Source organism: Ceratotherium simum, chromosome 10 (genome assembly GCF_057802395.1).
Source record: "Ceratotherium simum simum isolate JZ-2026a chromosome 10, ASM5780239v1, whole genome shotgun sequence".
Classification (NCBI taxonomy): Eukaryota; Metazoa; Chordata; class Mammalia; order Perissodactyla; family Rhinocerotidae; genus Ceratotherium; species Ceratotherium simum.
In genome coordinates, this window is record NC_141909.1 from 60,700,375 (window position 1) to 60,721,150 (window position 20,776).

The 20,776-nt window shown below is 36.4% G+C and overlaps 1 protein-coding gene across 9 annotated transcripts in view; it reads right to left on the reverse strand.

Moving 5' to 3' along the window:
* Positions 1–20,776, reverse strand: part of CAB39L (calcium binding protein 39 like) — a 157,004-nt gene that overhangs the window by 99,422 nt on the left and 36,806 nt on the right. Inside the window, exons 4-5 of one of the 9 annotated variants that reach the window (XM_087436082.1) lie at positions 11,494–11,630; positions 1,875–2,012 (exon numbers count right to left, since the gene is read on the reverse strand). The exons of 4 other annotated variants lie outside the window; for them this stretch is intronic. The gene's annotated coding sequence lies outside the window, so the exon portion shown is untranslated. Of the gene's footprint in view, positions 1–1,874; positions 2,013–9,097; positions 9,234–11,493; positions 11,631–15,568; positions 15,652–20,776 lie in introns of those variants that run through there. 4 more of the 9 variants (XM_087436083.1, XM_004433665.3, XM_014790003.2 and 1 more) reach the window with 4 other exon arrangements.

The window sequence follows — 20,776 nt, forward strand, 5'->3', positions numbered from 1 at the left end:
ATGTGCAGCTGTGACATACAACTATCTACTGGGGCTTTGGGGGGAAAAATAAATAAATAAATAAAATTATTAAAAAAAAGTACCTAGAAATCCTATTTATAAGCATTCTTCCAAATACCCATCCATCTCATTAAATTTGCTTTTCTTCAAGCATTAATATTTAGGATAAATAAAAATAATGTCTTATTTAACATAATTGTTTTTATATTTAGTTTCATCACTAGAATTGATTTTCTAATATTTTTCAGGGTGGTGATGGTTCTTCTATAGTGTGACTAAAATATATTCTTAGGCTATAATAAAAGCCAAACAATCCTTTGTTAAACTGTTTCCCAGAGAAGATGCGTCCCAAATTTCCAACAACTCACTCTAAATTTCTAAAGTACAAAACATTCGTAAATTAGGGATGACTTATACTTTATTTCTATATTTACGTTCCTATGTGCTTAAGAAATGGTGCCACCACTAAAGTAATACTAATGAATTACTAGTTTAAAATAAAAAATTATTCTGACAATTGTGAAGCTGTGTGCAAATCTTCCATTGGTCTAAGAAGGATCTAAGGTGGGAAATTCTATAAAGAAGTAAAAATTGAGTTTGTGATATTATCTCTATTGTATCTACTTTTGACTTTAAATGCAAGATATTGGTCCAGAAAAGATTTCCACAGACCAGCTGAGTTTCTTCTTATACACAGGTCAATAGGCTAAAAAAAAAAACCCCGCAAAACAAAACCTGTTCTACAGGCTTCTGCACACATAGAGGAAATATCAGAAAAAGTACAGCCATTTTATATTATGTCTAGGGTACAAACTCTTTTAATAGGTTTACTGACACTCTGCTGAAGTTTTCATTTCAGCTAAGTTGTTCTGCCTTAAAGGACTCAATTGAATCAGTAACTAAGGAAATTTTTTGAGACTGGCAGAGAGTAGATTAGAAACTTGTTAGAATGGTGCATCTTTATGCAATGACTCAGTTTAGCAGCTAACAATACATACTTCCTCCCACAGAGGAATGACTACATGTCTTCTGTCAATGCCTATAAAATTAGCCTACAATCTCCTATGTTACAGTCGTACATGAAGTTTGGAATTGGAATGTAAATACGTATTTAAGAGTTTACTTTTCTTTTCTCTGCTCTATTGCTTATATACATTTGCATCTAGTTATAATAGTTCTTCAGCAGAACAACATTACATGAGAGCTTGGTATCAGCTATAAGAACAAAATAACTGCTTTATTCCTTAATATGAAATCCATGTGCATTCATTTTGTATTAAATGGTAAATCTAATATGTAAATTGTCTAATTTTTATTTTCATTACAGAATTTTGGAAAAATCATGTGTCACTTATTGGATCTAACAGAAACATTCAACATTTAAATTATATATCCTTTTAATTAATGGTATCATTAACATTTCTATTTGAATTATAAGGGAATGCTGTAATTTATAATAATTGATAATATCAAACATCACAATGATAATTTTAAATTTACTGATAATAGACAGAAAGGGATAGCTTTTGAATTTTCGTGCAGTTTAAAGAGAAATATAAAAAATGGTATACTGCCACTACTTTTATTTTTGGAAACTTTGTAAATAAAAACCCGTTTCCAAAATAAGATATTCCATGGACACAGAATAGTTGGTAATGGTTCAAATGCCTTAGGCAACAGAGAAGTATTGTTTTGTAGTTGTTTTTTAAACCTCTCCTAGTAACAGCAGTTCATCATGCATAAAGAAACAAGGTAACAACATGATTTATCAAATGAATGTCTAAGCAACAACTGTAAAACTTCAACTAGAACTAAAGTTTACCATATTAATTCCATTTCTATGAAACGGTATAGATAACCTGGTTGATACTCACCAAATGTTATAGAAATGCCCAGGCTTGTCTAAGCAACAAAAAGTAGACACATGGTGAGGTGCTGAAGACAGCTCTCTCTCGGGTTCAAAGCACCTTAGACGAAGCAGTCTTTATCTTCCATTTAATAGAGGGTGCCTCCTATTACCAAAGCGTGGAAGAGAAAAGAGTTTCCACAATCTTGTCTTGACTTTCTGTCTCTCTCTTTGAAGAGCAACAGTTACCACCGGAAAACGTTAGCAGAAAATGATCACTTGAACACTCACACAGGGGAGCTGTAAATTTCCACTCTCTTTGCTTGCTCTCAGATTCCAAGCCTTGCTTGTCTCTTAATCTGTCACAGGCAGTTCTGTTTCTGGTCAAACCAGCTTGCTTATGCGTTCTCCTCTCCCTCTCTAACACACTCTTAGATACATACCACACAGTCACAGCTCTTTTTCTTCCTCGCTCCCAATCGTGCAACGTCATAAGAATGTGCATAAAGCAATTAAGCTGAGGCAAATTTAATTCTTGGCAAAAAAAAAAAAAAAAGTCCAGGGATAAACAAAATTTTTTTCTCATCCCATTTCTCCCTTTCAGTCTTATACTTATTCACACATGGGGTTTTGTCAACAGATTAAACTGGCCTGACTATCTTGCTTAAAAATGTAAATAAAGGTTTCAAACAAAGGCATGTTGATAGTGATAGTAACAGATTCATCTGCTAATATGTTAGTTCCTCAGGGAAGATGCTATTCCCAATCATAATAAGAAAGTATAGCAAGTACATACTTAAATATTATCAATTTAATCTTGAAATTTAAAAAGCAAAGAAGATTTTAGAATTAGAGCATTCATAATTTAAAGTGTAATTTTGTGAAAATTTAATGTATTTTTAAATGTGGTATGTTTTGCAACTGAGAACAAACATTTGCAGTCATAAGAGGGAAAATTATAAAGAACATAGAAAAATATTGACACAAAAAATTAAATAGAGCAGCTTATACCATATATAATTATTTTGCTTAAAAAGTCCCCCCCACACACAAATACAAGCATTATTGGTCCAGATGCATAATACTTCTTCAATGAGAATTTAAAAGGCTACAGACTATAAAAAACATTTTTTCATTATTATACATGTATAATTATAAAGTAAAATATCTTAAAATTATGGATCTCGCTGCATGTTTGGGAATGAGGAATTAGGTAGAAAGCTGAGCGAGATGGTTGGTGACAAGCTTAGACGGCATCTGTAGGATTCTTTGGCATTAGGAGGCAATGGCCTCAGCTTGGAATACATGTTGGCTCTGTGAAAATGCTGGTCAGAGCCTGCTCTGGAGTTTTCTGTTCCAGTTCCTTAGCCCCAAAGACTTTTAGGTTCTCTGTCTCCCACTATGTGTTTCCAATCAAAATTCTCGGCCTCGTCTTCTGATGATAGATCTCTCAATTACAGAGCTGACAGAAGAAGTTATTAGACCTATTATTATTTTAATCTCTCTCTGCAGAACTAAAATAACTCTATGAGTATGAGCTTAAATAAAGTGAAAGGTAATTATCTGTAAACAGTTGTTTATAATCCTTAAGAAAAATAAGAAAATAAAGCTTGGCTTTATTTCTTAATCTATAGATCATATATTTAATATACATTTCTAATATACATATATATTTATTTAAAACGTATTTCTTAATCTGGTTCATTTAAAGTAGACTTTTAAAATTTAAATATATCATGAGGTAATTTGGATGTTAACACCTAAGAAACAGGCATCAAAGAAGACTAGAAATTAGTCTGCCAATTATTCCTTCAATTAGTAGTTTTGGAAAATTTAGAGTTTTATTTCTTGTTTTTAAAGAAACGTCAAATGGAAATTATCCCAAATCACTAAGGGGTATTGAGTGCCTAGTATCTTCTTGAATCCAAGATTATATTCAAAGAGTTCTGGTATAACTGAAAAAATTCAAAATTTGTAAAGGGTGGCACTTAGAATAACTACAAGGTTAATTTTATTTTTTAGCCACTTTAAAATTGGTAGACATCAATCTATGATTCTAAGGCAGAAAATAAAGACAAGATATTTAAAATATATAATAAGACTGACTACATATGATTGTGTGCATGTTTAGATTTGATTCCTACTAAAAACCATTTTTTTAAGTTGTACACAAAGAAATCACAAAAAGTGACCTTGTAATAAGCCACAAAGAAATCAATAAATTTCCACAGGAAAAATGGTACAAGTTTCATCTTCTGAATACAAGACAATAAAACTAGAAGTTATTTTTAAAATTTTAAACAGATAAGCAAATGTTTTTTAAAAAGCCCTATTAATACTTAAAAATTTAAAACGAACATCTTCTAAAAATTATTTGGACAGAGAATTAAAAGTACAATTACAGTGACCTCTGTTTCAGGATATGATGGAGCAACAGGGACTGAATTTACTCTTCTGTCTTACAAAACTAAAAAACTGGGCAAAATATATAAAACAACAGTTTTCAGATCTGGGACACCAGGCAGCTCAGCTCAGTAATTCCTGAGAGAAGAGAAACAAACAAGGTAAGCCTTAATTTACCCAGGATGCACAGCAGGAAGGGGAATCCTAACAGAGCATGGCAGATTCCCTGAGTTAAAGAGACAGAGTTAAGAATTCAAGAAGGCCAGTGTGACTAAAATTCATAGAGCAGAATGCCAGAGAGGACAGAGCTGCAAAGAGAGCCCCAGAATCTGCAGAAGGTTCCCCTCAAAATCTTCATCTGAGAACTGATTAGCACATGTCTGTGAGAAAATTCTCTAAGGCCAAGGAAAGAACCATTGGAAAGAGGCAGGCTGAAGAATTCCCAGTACTCACACAGGGCTGGGAATAGTTCATGTTCCCAACAGCCAGAGTGAAGAAATCTCATAATATGTGGGAAATTAGGTTGAGTACTGCGAAGGATACTGCCTCAGTAGCGGGACCAAATTAGCCCTAGATTAAAGGTTGCTCTGGTCCCTCCTAACAGAGCTTACAAGTAAGCCTTGAAAGGACCAAATTCTTTCCAAATAAATTAACTGCATCCTAGAGTAGAATTCAAAATATTAAAAGAATTTTTAGAAATCTAGCATACAACATAAAAGTCACAATGTCTGGCGTCCAGTCAAAAATTACCAGGCATGCAAAAAAGCAGAAAAATACAATGTATAATAAGCAGAAAAATCAATCAATAGCAACTGACTCAGAAATGACACAAATAACAGAATTAGTACACAATTCTATTAAAACGACTATTACAAATATACTCCATAGGTTCAAGAAAGTAAAAGAAAGCATAAATATGTTATGGAGTGACATGGAATGTATAAAAAAAGACCCAAATCAAATTTCTAGAGATTAAAACTACAATGTCTGAGATGAAAATTACACCAAATAGTACGAACAGACTGGACACTGCAGAAGAAATGATTAGTAAACTTGAAGACATAACAGAAGTTACCAAAATGAAACACTGAGGGGAAAAAAAGACCAGAAAAAAAAAGAAAAAAAATCATATCTGAACTTATAAAATTCAAGCATACATATCATTTATGTCCAAAAAGGAGAGGAGAGAAAAAGTGAAAAACAATGTTTGCAGAAATAACAACTGAAATTTTTCCAAATTTAATGAAGATTATAAACCCACAGATCTAAGAAGAGCAACAAACCCCAAACACAAGAAACATAAAGAAAACTATACCAAGGCACAGTATGATCAAATTGCTTAAAATTAGTAGTAAGAGAATATCTTAAAAGCAGTCTGAGGAAAAAGACACATTACATACAGAGAAAAAAAGAAAGAAATGAGAGCAGATTTCTCATCAAAAACAATGCAAGTCAGAAAGTAGTGGAGAAACATCTTCGAAGTACTAAAAGAATAACTCTCAATAGCTTTCAGAAACGAACGGAGACATAGCAAAGCTAAAAGATCAAACTACAAAAAATGTTAAAGGAGGTCCTTTCTTCAAGCAGAAAAAATATTATATTAAATAGAAATCTTCACAAAGGAATGAATAGCACCAGAAATAATAAACATGTAGGTAAACATAAAAGAATTTTTTCTTATTTTAAAACATCTCTTTATAAAAGAGAATTTACTTTTAAAGCAAAAACAATGTATTTTGGGATTACAAGCAAAATCAATAGCACAAAGGCCAGAAAGGGGAAAATGGAAGTATATGCTTGAAGGTAGACTGTGATAAGTTAAACACACATACTATGAAATCAAAAGCGACCACTAAAGAAACAAATAAACAAAGAGACCCAAAGAGATATAGCTAATATGCCAATAAATGAGATAAAATTAGATAATAAAAAACAATCAATCCAAAAGAAGGCAGAAAAAAGAGGAAAAAAGGAACAAAGTACAGAAGGGATGAATAGAAAACAAATAGCAAGATGGTGATTTAAATCCAACCTTATCAATAACCATACTACATGTAAATGCTCCAAAAGCTCCAACTAAAAATCAGATACTGTTAGATTGAACAAAAAAGGCAAGACCCAACTACATGTTGCTTATAAGAACCCACTTTAAGTATGAAGACACAAATAGATTAAAAGTAAAAGGACAGGAAAAGATATACCATGCTAATACTACTCAAAAGAAAGCTGAGGTGACTATAAATACTGTGAAAGTAGATTTCAGAGCAAAGAACATTACTAGGGAGAAAAAGGGTCATTTCATAGCAATAAAAGGGTCAGTTCAACAAGAGGTCATAAAAATCCTAAACATTTATGCACCTAATAACAAAGTTTCAAATTACATGAAGAAAATAACTGAACTAAAGGAGAAAAATACAAATGTACAACTATAGTCCAAGATAGAAACATTCCTCTTTCAATAACTCATAGAAAAAAGTAGATAGAAAAATCAATAAGGATATACAAGACTTGAACAGTACTAAAACCAATTTGACCTGACATGTAATAAACATAGAAAAATACAAAATATGTTCTCTGATCATACTTAGAAATCAATAATAAAAGATAAAATTCCAAAATATTTGGAAACTAAACAGCACACTACTAAATAATCCATTAGTCAAAGAAGAAAATAAAAATGGATATTAGAAAGTATTTTGAACTAAATGAAAATGAAAACATGACATATCAAAATCTGTGGGATGCAGGTAAAGAAGTATTTAAAGAGATATGTTTAACATTAAGTACTTATATTAGAAAAGAAGGCAGGCCTCAAGTTAATCACGTAGGCTTTCACTCAAAGCAAAAAGTAAATTAAATGCAAAACAAGGAGAACTGAGGAAATAATAAAGAGCAGAAATCGTTAAAAACAGAAAAACAATGAAAAATAACCTGAGTCTTTGAAAAGATCAATAAAATTGATAAATATCTTACAAGAATGATGGAAAAAAAACAAAAATACCAATGTCAAATGAAACATTAAACCATAAAAGAGCTATAAAAAAATACAGGTAAATATTTATTTGATCTCTGGATGGGTAAGATAGTTTTTTCAAACCGGATCTATTTAAGAATAAAGCATTGATTTGGTTATGCACCCTCTCTTCTAACTGATTTTGACATTTTCAAGAAACCAGGACAACTGTCTCACAGACACTTTAGAATGTTTTGTAGTACCATTTAACTTGTTCCTCTATCCCCTGTATTTCCTAAAAACAGGAAGTTAGATCTAAAAGCATAAAAAAAAGTCAAACCTTTTTCACAAGATAATTTCATAAGTTTATAATGTATAACATTAGGAGGCAATAATGTCCCATTGTCCACTATTAGTGATCTATGTTTGATGACTGAGTTAAGGTAATAATAGCAAATTTCTTATTGAAAAGACTTGTTTTCCTTTTTGACTAGCTAGTAAGGTATAGGGTGATACTCTGTCAACATACAAATATGCAGTTCTCTATCAAAACTTCCTCCAATGATTTTAGTATTCATTGATGATCCTTGCCTAAATCAATCATTTCACTAGGGTTGCAAACTGGTGATTTTTTTAATTCTATTCTTCCTCCTGCATATGTTGGATGGTATTTTTTTGTAACAAAGAGCTTCTCCTCAACTATACTTACAATTGAAAAGGCATTGAGAGTAAGAAGTTGGTAACATTCACTTCCGATGGTGGCAAATGAGAGATTTATTTTTGGTGAGAGAAGTCTTTCCCTTTTGTTGAATATCATTATAGGTTCAAAAATCTTTATATATTCAATATGTTTCAATCAGTTATAGGCATTATTCTTTTATTTACTTATTTATTTATTTACTTATTTACTTATTTATTTATTTATTTATTTTTGTGAGGAAGATCAGCCCTGAGCTAACATCCATGCTAATCCTCCTCTTTTTGCTGAGGAAGACCGGCCCTGAGCTGACATCTATTGCCAATCCTTCTCCTTTTTTTTTTTTTCCCCCAAAGCCCCAGTAGATAGCTGTATGTCATAGTTGCATATCCTTCTAGTTGCTGTATGTGGGACGCAGCCTCAGCATGGCCAGAGAAGCGGTGCGTTGGTGCACGCCCGGGATCCGAACCCAGGCCGCCAGCAGCGGAGCGCGTGCACTTAACCGCTAAGCCACGGGGCCGGCCCCGGCATTATTCTTTTTGATGCTGTCCTTCTAGCCTGGGTTCCCCAAAAAACCAGGATCTGAAGCAAAAGACTTATGTAATATTATTTTAAAAAGAAATCCAATCACAATGAGCAGGAGTGAGGGACAAGGGCAATAAAGCAAAGAAGGAGGGAGAGCCAATACGACAATGTATTATCAAACTGGCCGCCTGTTTAATCAGTCAGACTGAACCTCTTAGAAGCCATATAAACTGCAATTCAGGACCATTCCTAGGGTGTGGAGGAGAAAAAGCAGAGAAAAGATTTATCCACTGGCTTTCATCTTTCATTGATGAAAGGCTTTCCCAAAAGCACATTTCCCCTACACTTGAGTTTAATTCCTCTGCACTTCCAGGTTGCACATGTGTGGATCTTCCCTGTGGACACTGCAGGAAGCAAAAGGCTTGCAGAATGGCAGGAAATGAAGCTGTTTAAGGTTATGCCTGCACGAGAGTTTGCATAGGGCTGAAATGAAATAAGTGAGTCCTAGAGAATCTGTGAAAGTATATAAGAGGTATCTGAATAATTGCTCCAATTTTCCCAAATTTGGCCAGCGGGAGTCCCTTTTAAGATAGCTCCTGCATCCTTTTGATATAATTCCATTAATCTTTGAACATTCATTTCTTTCTACTTCAACAAAATGTCTCAGCCTTACCTTGTATTTACTGTCCCATATCTGGAATAAGCCATTTCTCCAAGGAGCCCTAGTTCTTTTTAGTGAGGAAGAGTATTTAGAAAAAATTTGGGTACCAGGCATACTCATTGCTACTGGGATGTCACTGCCTCTAGACCTGTCAGTGGTGAAAGTTAGGAAACACATTTTAAAAAATCATTATTTATATTTGATACCTTCAATTCTAATCTATCATTAGAGTTTTAACTCTACTTCTTTGATTTTTTTTTTTTTTTTTTTTGCTGAGGAAGACTTGTCCTAAGCTAATGTCTGTTGCCAATCCTCCTCTTTTTTTGCTTGAGGAAGATTAGTCCTGAGCTAACATCTGTGCCAATCTTCCTCTATTTGTACATGGGACACTGCCACAACATAGTTGGTGAGTGGAGTAGTTCCACGCCCAGGATCCGAACCTGCGAACCCAGCTTGCCAAAGCGGAGTGTGTGGAACTTTAACCACTCGGCCATAGGGCCGGGCCCTCTACTTCTTTGATTTTATATCTGTCTTCTCTTATATAAAAACTTGGTTCTATTATCATTAGCATAATGATGTATTTGCTTTATCTTTCAATATACTTCACATAGATTCAAAATAACAATACAAAAATTCCTAACAATAAAACTAATGAATATGGTTTAAAGAATTTTTTGCAGTTAACTTCTAATTTAACTTTTAATGTACTCGTAAGCATACAGTATACGACTACCATTATTTTAGAGAGTTATAAAGTCAAAATGTTGAATTATTTTACCTGTTGCAAAATCAAAACTTCTATTTTACATTGTTAATTCAGAATTCAGAGAAATTTCACAGAATGAGATTTTAAATTTTTTATTATTAAATAGAGACTTTAACAACCTATAAATGATGTAGTTCCATGGAGTTGTTTTAGCTATTGAGAAAAGCACAGAGCAAGAGTTAAAAATGTAAATGATGCATATAGATCAAATTACTGTCAAATGACATCGTGGTACACTAAGTCAGCAACAATTCTACGGTTACTTGAACACAAAAATGTGGTGAGAAAAGTGATTCATCACCATATGTGGCAGTATAATTATGCAGAATTTCAAATTACCTCCTCCACCTTGGCAGTCACATTCACATTACTGAGTGTTACAAGGTTATAAGACTTAGATTCAATCTTGGTATATATCTAATGCAACACTTCACTAGTTATAAGTGTTAGAACTAGTTATAGAATTTTTTAAGGCACATTATTAAATTGATTAGTACATCAAAATAACACATTGGTGGTTTAAAAAGAGTTTACTGTCAACAATAATAATAACCGACACAAAAACTAGTTTGTCATGTTCAAAAAAAACATCAAGACTCTAACTTGTAAGATACTAAACACACAAATATGTATTTTTATGATTGCTAAATCTGCAATTTAGTGCTTTCTGTTGGATTAAATTATTGTTAATTTTACTTCATTGGTTTTAGAGTTGTTTATGTTTAATTAATATAATTGTTTTTATTTTCATATAAAAGCTGAAGAAAAAGTGTATTAACTAAAACAATTGGACTGCAAGTGACAGACTCAATGCGAATAAATTTAGCAAACAGGGAAATTAAGGATCATGTAACCAAAAAGCCTAGGATTAGAGCAGTGGTTCTCAGATGGGGAAGCATCTAGTGGGTAGAGGCCAGAGATGCTACTAAACATCCTACAATCAGAGAACATCCTCTTCCCCAACAAAGAATTATCCAGCCCAAAATGTCAACGGTGCCAAGGCTGAGACCCTGGATTAAAGCTAACTTTAGCCCAAGCTTAAACAATATCATTGGAGATCTTTCTCTCTTTCTTTTTGCGTTGCTTTCTTCTGTGTTGTCTTCGTTCACAGTTGGGCTCTCTCTACACAGTGACAAAGCTGGTCACTGACAGATTATATGGCCTTAGTCCCCACAATCTCAAAAGGAGAAAAGTCCCTGAGCCTCTTTTAGTAGCCATATCAATCATGGAAAATGATTCTGGTCCTGCCAGTTCAGGTAATCAACCATTAATAACCATATCCATAGGAATGTGGTACTCTTATTGACCAGCTTCGCTGCTGAGTATTAGCATGAGCGCTAAGTGACGGACAGGAGAAACATACAGTGAGAGGCTCAGTATGAAAGAGCAACTTCAAGTCTTCTATCTATCTTAGTCATTAAGGGAAATGTTGGGTGAGATTATCTGTGCTATGATTTAATTGCAAAGCATATATACTTGGATTCACTCAGCTACATTTGGGTATTATATAATACCATTCCACAAAAAAGTCCAACCTGGTTGCTCAGCATCCACATCTACTCTTTTCCCACATCCATACTTTTAACAATGGTCCTGCCTAACACTGGGCAAGTTTTCCAACTGTGATTAACAGTGCACTCACCTGTGCTCAAACTTGTTTACTGCATCCAGCTCCAAGATCTCTGTTGGTTATATGCTTCTCAATCAAGTTTGAAGTAGCTCCTTATGGTCCAGCATCCTACAGCTCAATTATAAATTTAACCTCCCAGCCCAAGACATCTAACAAACAAGGCAAAAGGAAAACAGAATACCAGCAATAAATACTCCCACATGAAAAAAGGGTGGTGAAGAAACATCAGCCCGTAATATATACTATATTTTGCTGGACAGGAAGAGCAAGCTTCCTTGCCTGGGAAGGGAAATGAGTTTCTTAGTTATCAAACTGGTTGCCCCTGGTTCTAATCTCTCTGATCTCTGGGCGAACCTCCTCTATCAAATTATCCTCCAAAATCACATTTGATAGGGTCTTTGTGGATGGTTCCTGACTTGGGAACTTTCTTGCTGGAGCAGTCCACTTGTTTTGAAGTCAGATTTAGGGGTCTGGGAGTTTCCAGGAGATGGGAAATCGCAGGCCTTTATTTCTCAGACTTGAAATTCTTTTGACAATACAACTGTCTTAGACTTTCAATTGGCTTTTAATCATTTTGCCTCTTGTTTTCTACCAATCAAAGTCAGAAACTGTTGAATTTGGACCTGCTGTTGTGATTTTTGTCTCTAACCAGCTTCATTGCTCTGCCCATTAGTCAAGCCCCCAGGTTAAACTGCTTCCATCTTGGCCTCTTCTTCCAAGAAATGGGGAAAACCTGCCCCTTTACAACAGGCTGCACCCCAATAGGTTGCTTTGTATTCTGGGGTTGACTGTTACCTTTGCCCAACAAAAGAGAAGAAGAAAGATGTTTGGGTCTTCAGGCTTCTCCTAAATTCCAATCATATCTTTTCTTTGTAATTATATCTTTCATATCTTCTAATCATATCTTCTTCTAGGTTCTTGCATATCTTTCTCACACTTTCTGCCTCCCTGCTTTTGCTCATACTAATTTAGCTTAGGGCTGTGATCACAGTGGAGAGAGAAACAGGCAGGTACAACGCTTAGGAAGTTCTTAAGCTCTCAGAGTCTGTATATGCCCTTTTAGTTATCCTTTCCCATATAAACTCATTCTTTGTCTTTTACTCAAATTCTACCCAGGTGGAGCTTTGCAAAACCACATATTACCCCACTGACTATGACTCATTTCATGTACCCGTGACTTTGCTCATTTACAATGTCATTATTCTGAGAAGAGTGGCTTAAAATCTGATAATTGGAAGTGATGCCTGGAGAGTATTAAATAAGACTTCCATTCCCTTTGATTGGACTTTTCTTATATCATTAGATCATTCAGCATTTTTGATGGCAAGAATGCAGAAATTTTACAGCTTCCTTTAGTCTTTATCTTGCATATATCTTTTATAAAACCTCTAGTCAAGTAAATTCATTCATTACTTAAAATAATAAATTTCCATTTATCAGTTCTATCCATCACTCTACTTCCCATTGTACATATCCTTCTTTATTTAACTCCCTAGAGAAAGGGGTCAGTCTCTGTATTTCCCCCACATTCTTCTCTCGTGTTCAATAACACTACAGTTACCTAAACAGATAATAAAGTTTGTTTTTGTGTTTTGTTTTAATTATACTTCTAAGGTTGGGGAGGGTGCAATGAAACAAGAACTCCAGTACTTTAACATAGACTGTAAATTAACATAAATTTTCTGCAGGGATAGTAACAGTAAGTTGCAAAAGCCTTAAAATATTCATATACTTCTTACTCAGTAATCAGCATACAAATCTACAAGTTTATTCTAAGACTAATAAGTATGCAAGAAAGCACATACAGGGATGTTTACTACATTACTACTTATAGCAAAGCAAAAACAAAAGCAGAAAAACTCCAAAAATTTAAGTCCAAAACTATGGGATTCATTATATTTAATCATTGAGTTACATGTGATATGGGCATTGACCAACCAAAGCAGACATCCAAGCAACCACTGCAGTCATGGGCCATTCACCACAACTGTTGAACACTGGGTGGTGTTCGTTCATCCACACAGAATTTCGTGGTCGTGTTCTTTAAAAATATTTAAAGAGATGAGGATGTATTTATTATATAATATCAAGTTTTAAAAATCCAAGATGCTAAACTTAGTAAAGAATATGAGCCCAAAATTTTTATCTTAATTTTTATTTATCTATTTTTATTTATTTATGTTTTTTTTGTGAGGAAGATCAGCCCTGAGCTAACATCCGTGCTAATCCTCCTCTTTTTACTGAGGAAGACCGGCTCTGAGCCAACATCTGTTGCCAATCCTCCTCCTTTCTTCTTTTTTGTTCCCCAAAGCCCCAGTAGATAGTTGCATGTCATAGCTGCACATCCTTCCAGTTGCTGTTATGTGGGACGTGGCCTCAGCATGGCTGGAGAAGCGGTGCGTCGGTGCGCACCCTGGATCCGAACCCGGGCCGCCAGCAGCGGAGCACGTGCACTTAACCACTAAGCCACGGGGCCGGCCCAATCTTATTTTTTACAGAAACATCTCCTACCACGTGGACATGGAAAGAATACCAAAATGTTAACATTAGTTGGATCACTGGTAATTAATTTTTTATTGTATTCTTGTATGCTGTCCAAATGTTCTATAATTAACATGTACTGTCAGTTTTGCAACAACATGAGATAAGTGTTCCTAAAAATCACCATGCTACACAAAACTGTGCAGTAAAAACCATAGGAATTATGGGGAAAATAGGGTTGGAGCTGAAACTCAAAAACTTTGTCAGACACACAGATCAATGGAACAGAATTGAAAGCCCAGAAATAAAACCACACATATATGGACAGCTAATTTTCAACAAAGGAGCTAAAAACATACAATGGAGAAAGGAAAGTCTCTTCAATAAATGATGTTGGGAAAACTGGACAGCCACATGCAAAAGAATGAAAGTAGACCATCTGCTATCGCCATTCACGAAAATTAACTCAAAATGGATCAAAGACCTAAAGGTGAGACCTGAAACTATAAAACTCATAGAAGAAAATATAGGCAACACACTATTTGACATTGGTCATAAAAGAATCTTTTTGGATGACATGCCTACCCAGACTAGGGAAACTAAAGAAAAAATAAACAAGTGGGACTTTATCAGATTAAAGAGCTTCTACAAGACAAATGAAGCCAGAATCAAGATGAACAGACAACCCACCAGCTGGGAGAGAATATTTGCAAAACATACATCTGACAAGGGGTTGATCTCCATAATATATAAAGAACTGACACAACTGAGCAACAAAAAAACAAACAACCCCATCAAAAAATGGGCAAGGAAATGAACAGACACTTTTCCAAAGAAGATATACAGATGGCCAATAGGCACATGAAAAGATGTTCAACATCATTAATCATCAGGGAAATGCAAATCAAAACAACACTAAGATATCACCTCACGCCCCTTAGAATGGCTATAATCACCAAGACAAAAAACAACAAATGTTGGAGAGGATGTGGAGAAACAGGAACCCTTATACACAGCTGGTGGGAATACAAACTTGTGCAGCCTCTACGGAAAACAGTATGGAGATTCCTCAAGGAATTAAAAATAGAGATGCCCTGATAGAGGTCAAGATGGCGGCATAGGCAGACTCTGAACTCACCTCCTCCCATGGACACAGCCAATTTACAACTACTCGTGGAGAAAATTACCCGAGACAGAACTGAAAACTGGATAAGAGGAACTTCTGCAACAACGGACAATCCTAACTGAGGTGGAAGAGGCAGAAACTCCCTTCTGGAGAGGAAAAACGCTGCCTTCACAAGCCGCAGCGCCTCACCACCGCCGGGAGCAGCCCACAGGTACGCAGCCCTCCCTGGAAGCGCGGGGCCCTGAGCCGGGGAGCGCCCCCGCTGTGGGCATTTTGTGGACCCAGCACAATTGAGACGAGTGGCATAATATCTGACTTTGCCTGCTACTAAAACATTGGGGAGTACCCCCAGAAAAGCTGGTTCACAAAGACATTAAAACCGGCTCTTAAAGTGCCCACGCGCAAACTCACCCGTTTCAGAAAACAACCTAAAATCACCAGAAAGAAAGGTGCACAGTGCTTTGGTGAAAAGAGACTCACCTAATAGGCCCTGTGTGCATCTCGGTGACAGGTGAGACCTCTCCAGGGACTGGGACATTGACGGCCGCCATTGTTGTGGCCTGGTGTGGGTGTGCTGACACAGATGCCATTGGAGTTCTCCCTGGGGCCTGCTAGCCCAGGGTCTGCCCCACCCACTAGAGCACCGATTTAATCCAGCTCAGCCAGGGCAGGCAGCCCACCCTAGAGACTGGCCCCACCCAACAACATGCCCTCAGGCAACTTGTGGGCCTGCATAGATTGGTGACTGGATTCTCTGCAGCCTGGCAACTGAGCTGACTTCAGTGGGGCAGGGTGTGCACAAGGAGCAGGTGGAAAGTGTGGGGCAGTGGTGGAGTGTGTGGGGCTCCCGCCGTGGAGAGACTGGGTCTGCTTCGGGAGGTTGGGGCACGCACACGGGGCAGGACTATGTTGACTGACTGTGTATGTGGACCTGTGGGCGGCAAGGCTTGTCAGATGCAGAAGACTTGTGCTTCTCAAAGACCCACATAGGGGGTTTGCCCCACCTTCCAAAGCCTGAAACAATTGGGTGCTCCCGTGCCTGAGGCCAGCCCCACCCAGCTGCAATCCTCAGAGAGCTGACAAGAGACCTAAAGGCTGGAGGCTTACAGCAATTGTAAGGCCCTGAGCCTAACAACCTGCCAGGCTAGGGGCCTACTCACTTAAAAGAAATACTGGAATACAAATGTGGTATTGGAACTTGCAGCCAACTGTGCTGGGGCTCCCCACACCTGATAAAGAGACTGAAGGGCCCACAACAACTACAAGCAGCTGAGCATTACAACAGCTGACCAGGAACATAACTCGGCCTCCCTGGGCGCCTACAGGGACAGCAAAAAGGCCACAACAGAAGGACACATGTAGCCCACATAGGGGTCATCCCTGGAACATTGAGAACTGAGGGAAGCACACGGCAGGCCTCCTAAGCCATCACTTACATAAGGTCACCTATCCAAGAGCAGGAGACGTAGCTGACCTACCTAATACATAGTCACAAGCACAGCAAAAGAGGTAAAATGAGGAGGCAAAGGAATACATTCCAAGTAAGGGAACAGGACAAAACCCCAGAAAAGGAACTAAGTGAAACCGAAATGAGCAACCTACCGACAGAGAGTTCAAACAAAGAGTGTTAAGGATGCTCACTGATGTGGGGAGAAGATTAGATGAACTCACTGAGAATGTCAACAAAGAAATGGAAGCTATAAAAAAGAACCAACCAGAAATAAAGAATACAATACTGGAAATGAAAAATTCACTAGAGGGACTCAAAAGCTGAGTAGAGGATACATAAGAACGGATCTGTGAGCTGGACGAAAGACTAGAAGAAATTACCCAAGCTGAACAGGTAAAAGAGAAAAGAATTAAATAGAGTGAGGACAGTCTAAGCGACCTTTTGGGACAACATCAAGCACACTAACATCCATGTTATAGGTGTCCTGGAAGGAGAAGAGCGAGACAAAGGGGCAGAGAATCTATTTCAAGAAATAATAGATGAAAACTTCCCTAACCTAAGGAAGGAAACAGACATCCAGGTACACAGAGAGCCCCAAACAAGATAAACCCAAAGAGGCCCACACCAAGACACATCATAATCAAAATGTCCAGAATTAAAGATAAAGAGAGAATCCTAAAAGCCGCAAGAGAAAGTCAAGTTACATACAAAGGAAACCCCATAAGGCTATCAGCTGACTTCTCAGCAGAAACCTTACAGGCTAGAAGAGAATGGCATGATATATTTAAAGTGCTAAAAGGAAAAAACTTACAGCCAAGAATACTCTACCCAGCAAGGTTATCATTCAAAATGGAAGGAGAGATCAAAAATTTCCCAGACAAGCAAAAATTAAAGGAGTTTGTCACCAAGAAACCAGTGCTAGAAGAAATGTTAAAGGGACTGATTTAAGGGGAAAAGAGAAGACCACAAATAGGAAAAATTATCTATTTCCATGATAAGAGGGTAATGGATACAAATGTACAAAAAAGAGGTTAGATATGATATCAAAAACATAAAAGGAGGGAGGAGGGGAGTTAAAGAGTAGAGCTTTCAGACAGAGGTCAAACTAAAGAGACCATCAATTCTGTATAGAAGGAAGGAACAGAGAAGGCCTACTAAAACACTGAGGATAAAAAGGTTAAAAAATGGCAGTAAGTACATACTTATCAATAGCTACTTTAAACGTCAATGGACTAAATGCTCCAATTAAAAGGCATAGGGTGGCTGACTGGATAAAAAAAACAAGACCCATATATATGCTGCATACAAGAGACACACTTCACACCTAAAGACACTCACAAACTGAAAGTGAAGGGATGGAAAAAGATACTCCATGCAAATAGCAATTAAAAGAAAGCTGGGGTAGCAGTACTCATATCAGACAAAATAGACTTTAAAACAAAAACTGTAAAAAGAGACAAAGAAGGTCATTACATAATGATCAAGGGAACAATCCAACAAGAGGATATAACACTTGTAAATATCTACGCACCCAATGTAGGGGCACCTAAATATATAAAGCAATTATTAACAGACATAAAAACAGAAATAGACAGTAACACAATAATAGTAGGGGACTTTAACACTCCACTTACACCAACGGATAGATCATCCAAACAGAAGATCAATAAGGAAACACTGGCCTTAAATGATACACTAGAACAGATGGACCTAGTAGATATATACAGAGCATTCCACCCCAAAACCGAAGAACACACGTTCTTTTCAAATGCACATGGAACATTCTCCAGGACTGATCACATATTAGGCCACAAAACAAGTCTCCATAAATTTAAGAAGACTGAAATAATACCAAGCATCTTTTCAGACCACAACGGTATGAAACTAGAAATCAACTATAGGAAGAAAATCAGAAAAGCCACAAATACGTGGAGATTAAACAAAATGCTACTGAACAACGACTGGGTCAAGGAAGAAATCAAAGAAGAAATCAAAAAATACCTGGAGACAAATGAAAATGAAAATACGACATGCCAGAATTTATGGGATACAGAAAAAGCGGTTCTAAGAGGAAAGTTTATAGCAATACAGGCCTATCTCAACAAACAAGAAAAATCTCCAATAAACAATCTAACTGCACCTAAAGGAACTGGAAAAAGAAGAACAAAGCCCAAAATCAGTAGAAAAAGGGAAATAATAAAAATCAGAGCAGAAATAAATGAAATAGAGACCAAAAAAACAATAGAAAAAATTAATAAAACCAAGAGCTGGTTCTTTGAAAAGATCAACAAAATTGACAAACCTTTAGCTAGACTCACCAAGAAAAAAAGAGAGAAGGCACAAAGAAGTAAAATCAGAAATGAAAGAGGAGAAATTACAACAGACACCTCAGAAATACAAAAGATTATAAGAGAATACTATGAAAAGCTATATGCCAACCAATTCGACAATCTGGAAGAAATGGATAAATTCTTAGAATCATACAACCTTCCAAAACTGAATCAAGAAGAAGTAGAGAATTTGAATAGACCAATCACCAGCAAGGAGATTGAAACAGTAATCAAAAAACTCCCCAAAAATAAAAGTCCAGGACCAGACAGCTGCCCTGGTGAATTCTACCAAACATTCAAAGAAGACTTAATACCTATCCTTCTCAAACTCTTCCAAAAAATTGAGTAGCAGGGGAAGCTCCCTAACTCATTCTATGAACCTGACATTACCCTGATACCAAAACCAGACAAGGACAACACAAAAAAAGAAAACTATAGGCCAATATCACTGATGAACATCGATGCAAAAATCCTCAACAAAATACTAGCAAATCGCATACAACGATACGTTAAAAAGATTATACACCATGATCAAGTGGGATTTATTCCAGGGATGCAGGGATGGTTTAACATTCGCAAATCAATCAACGTGATACACTACATTAATAAAATGAAGAATAAAAATCACATGATCATCTCAATAGATGCAGAGAAAGCATTTGACAAGATACAGCATCCATTTATGATAAAAACTCTGAATAAAATGGGTATAGAAGGCAAGTACCTCAACATAATAAAGACCATATATGACAAACCCACAGCTAATATCATCCTCAATGGTGAAAAACTGAAAGCTATCCCTCTAAGAACAGGAACCAGACAAGGATGCCCACTGTCACCACTCCTATTTAACATAGTACTGGAAGTCCTAGCCAGAGCAATCAGGCAAGAGAAAGAAATAAAAGGGACCCAAATTGGAAAGGAAGAAGTGAAACTGTCACTATTTGGAGATGACATGATTTTATATATAGAAAACCCTAAAGAATCCACCAGAAAACTTTTAGAAGTAATAAAGGAATACAGTAAAGTTGCAGGATACAAAATCAACATACAAAAATCAGTTGCATTTCTATACAGTAACAACAAAGTAGCAGAAAGATAAATTAAGAATACCATCCCATTTACAATTGCAACAAAAAGAAGAAAATACCTAGGAATAAACTTAACCAAAGAGGTGAAAGAGCTGTACACGGAAAACTATAAAACATTGCTCAAAGAAACTGAAGAAGACAGAGAAATGGAAAGATATTCTGTGCTCTTGGATTGGAAGAATTAACATAGTTAAGATGTCCATACTTCCTAAAGCCACCTATAGATTCAATGCAATCCCTATCAAAGTTCCAACAACATTTTTCACAGAAATAGAACAAAGAATCCGGGCCGGCCCTGTGGCTTGGTGGTTAAGTGCGCGCACTGCAATGCTGGTGGCCCGGGTTCGGATCCCGGGTGCACATCGAGGCACCACTTCTCCGTCCATCCTGAGGCCAAGTCCCACATACAGCAACTAGAAGGATGTGCAGCTATGACATACAACTATCTACTGGGGCTTTGGGGGGAAAAAATAAAATAAATAAAATCTTTAAAAAAAAAAAAAAAAAAAGAACAAAGAATCCGAAAATTTATTTGGAACAACAAAAGACCCTGAATAAGTAAAGGAATCCTGAGAAAAAAGAACAAAGCTGGAGGTATCACACTCCCTGAGTTCAAAATATACTACAAAGCTATAGTAACCAAAACAGCATGGTACTGGCACAAAAACAGACACACAGATCAATGGAATAGAATCGAAAGCCCAGAAATAAACCCACACATCTATGGACAGCTAATCTTTGACAAAGGAGTCAAGAACATACAATGGAGAAAAGAAAGTCTCTTCAACAAATGGTGTTGGGAAAACTGGACAGCCAC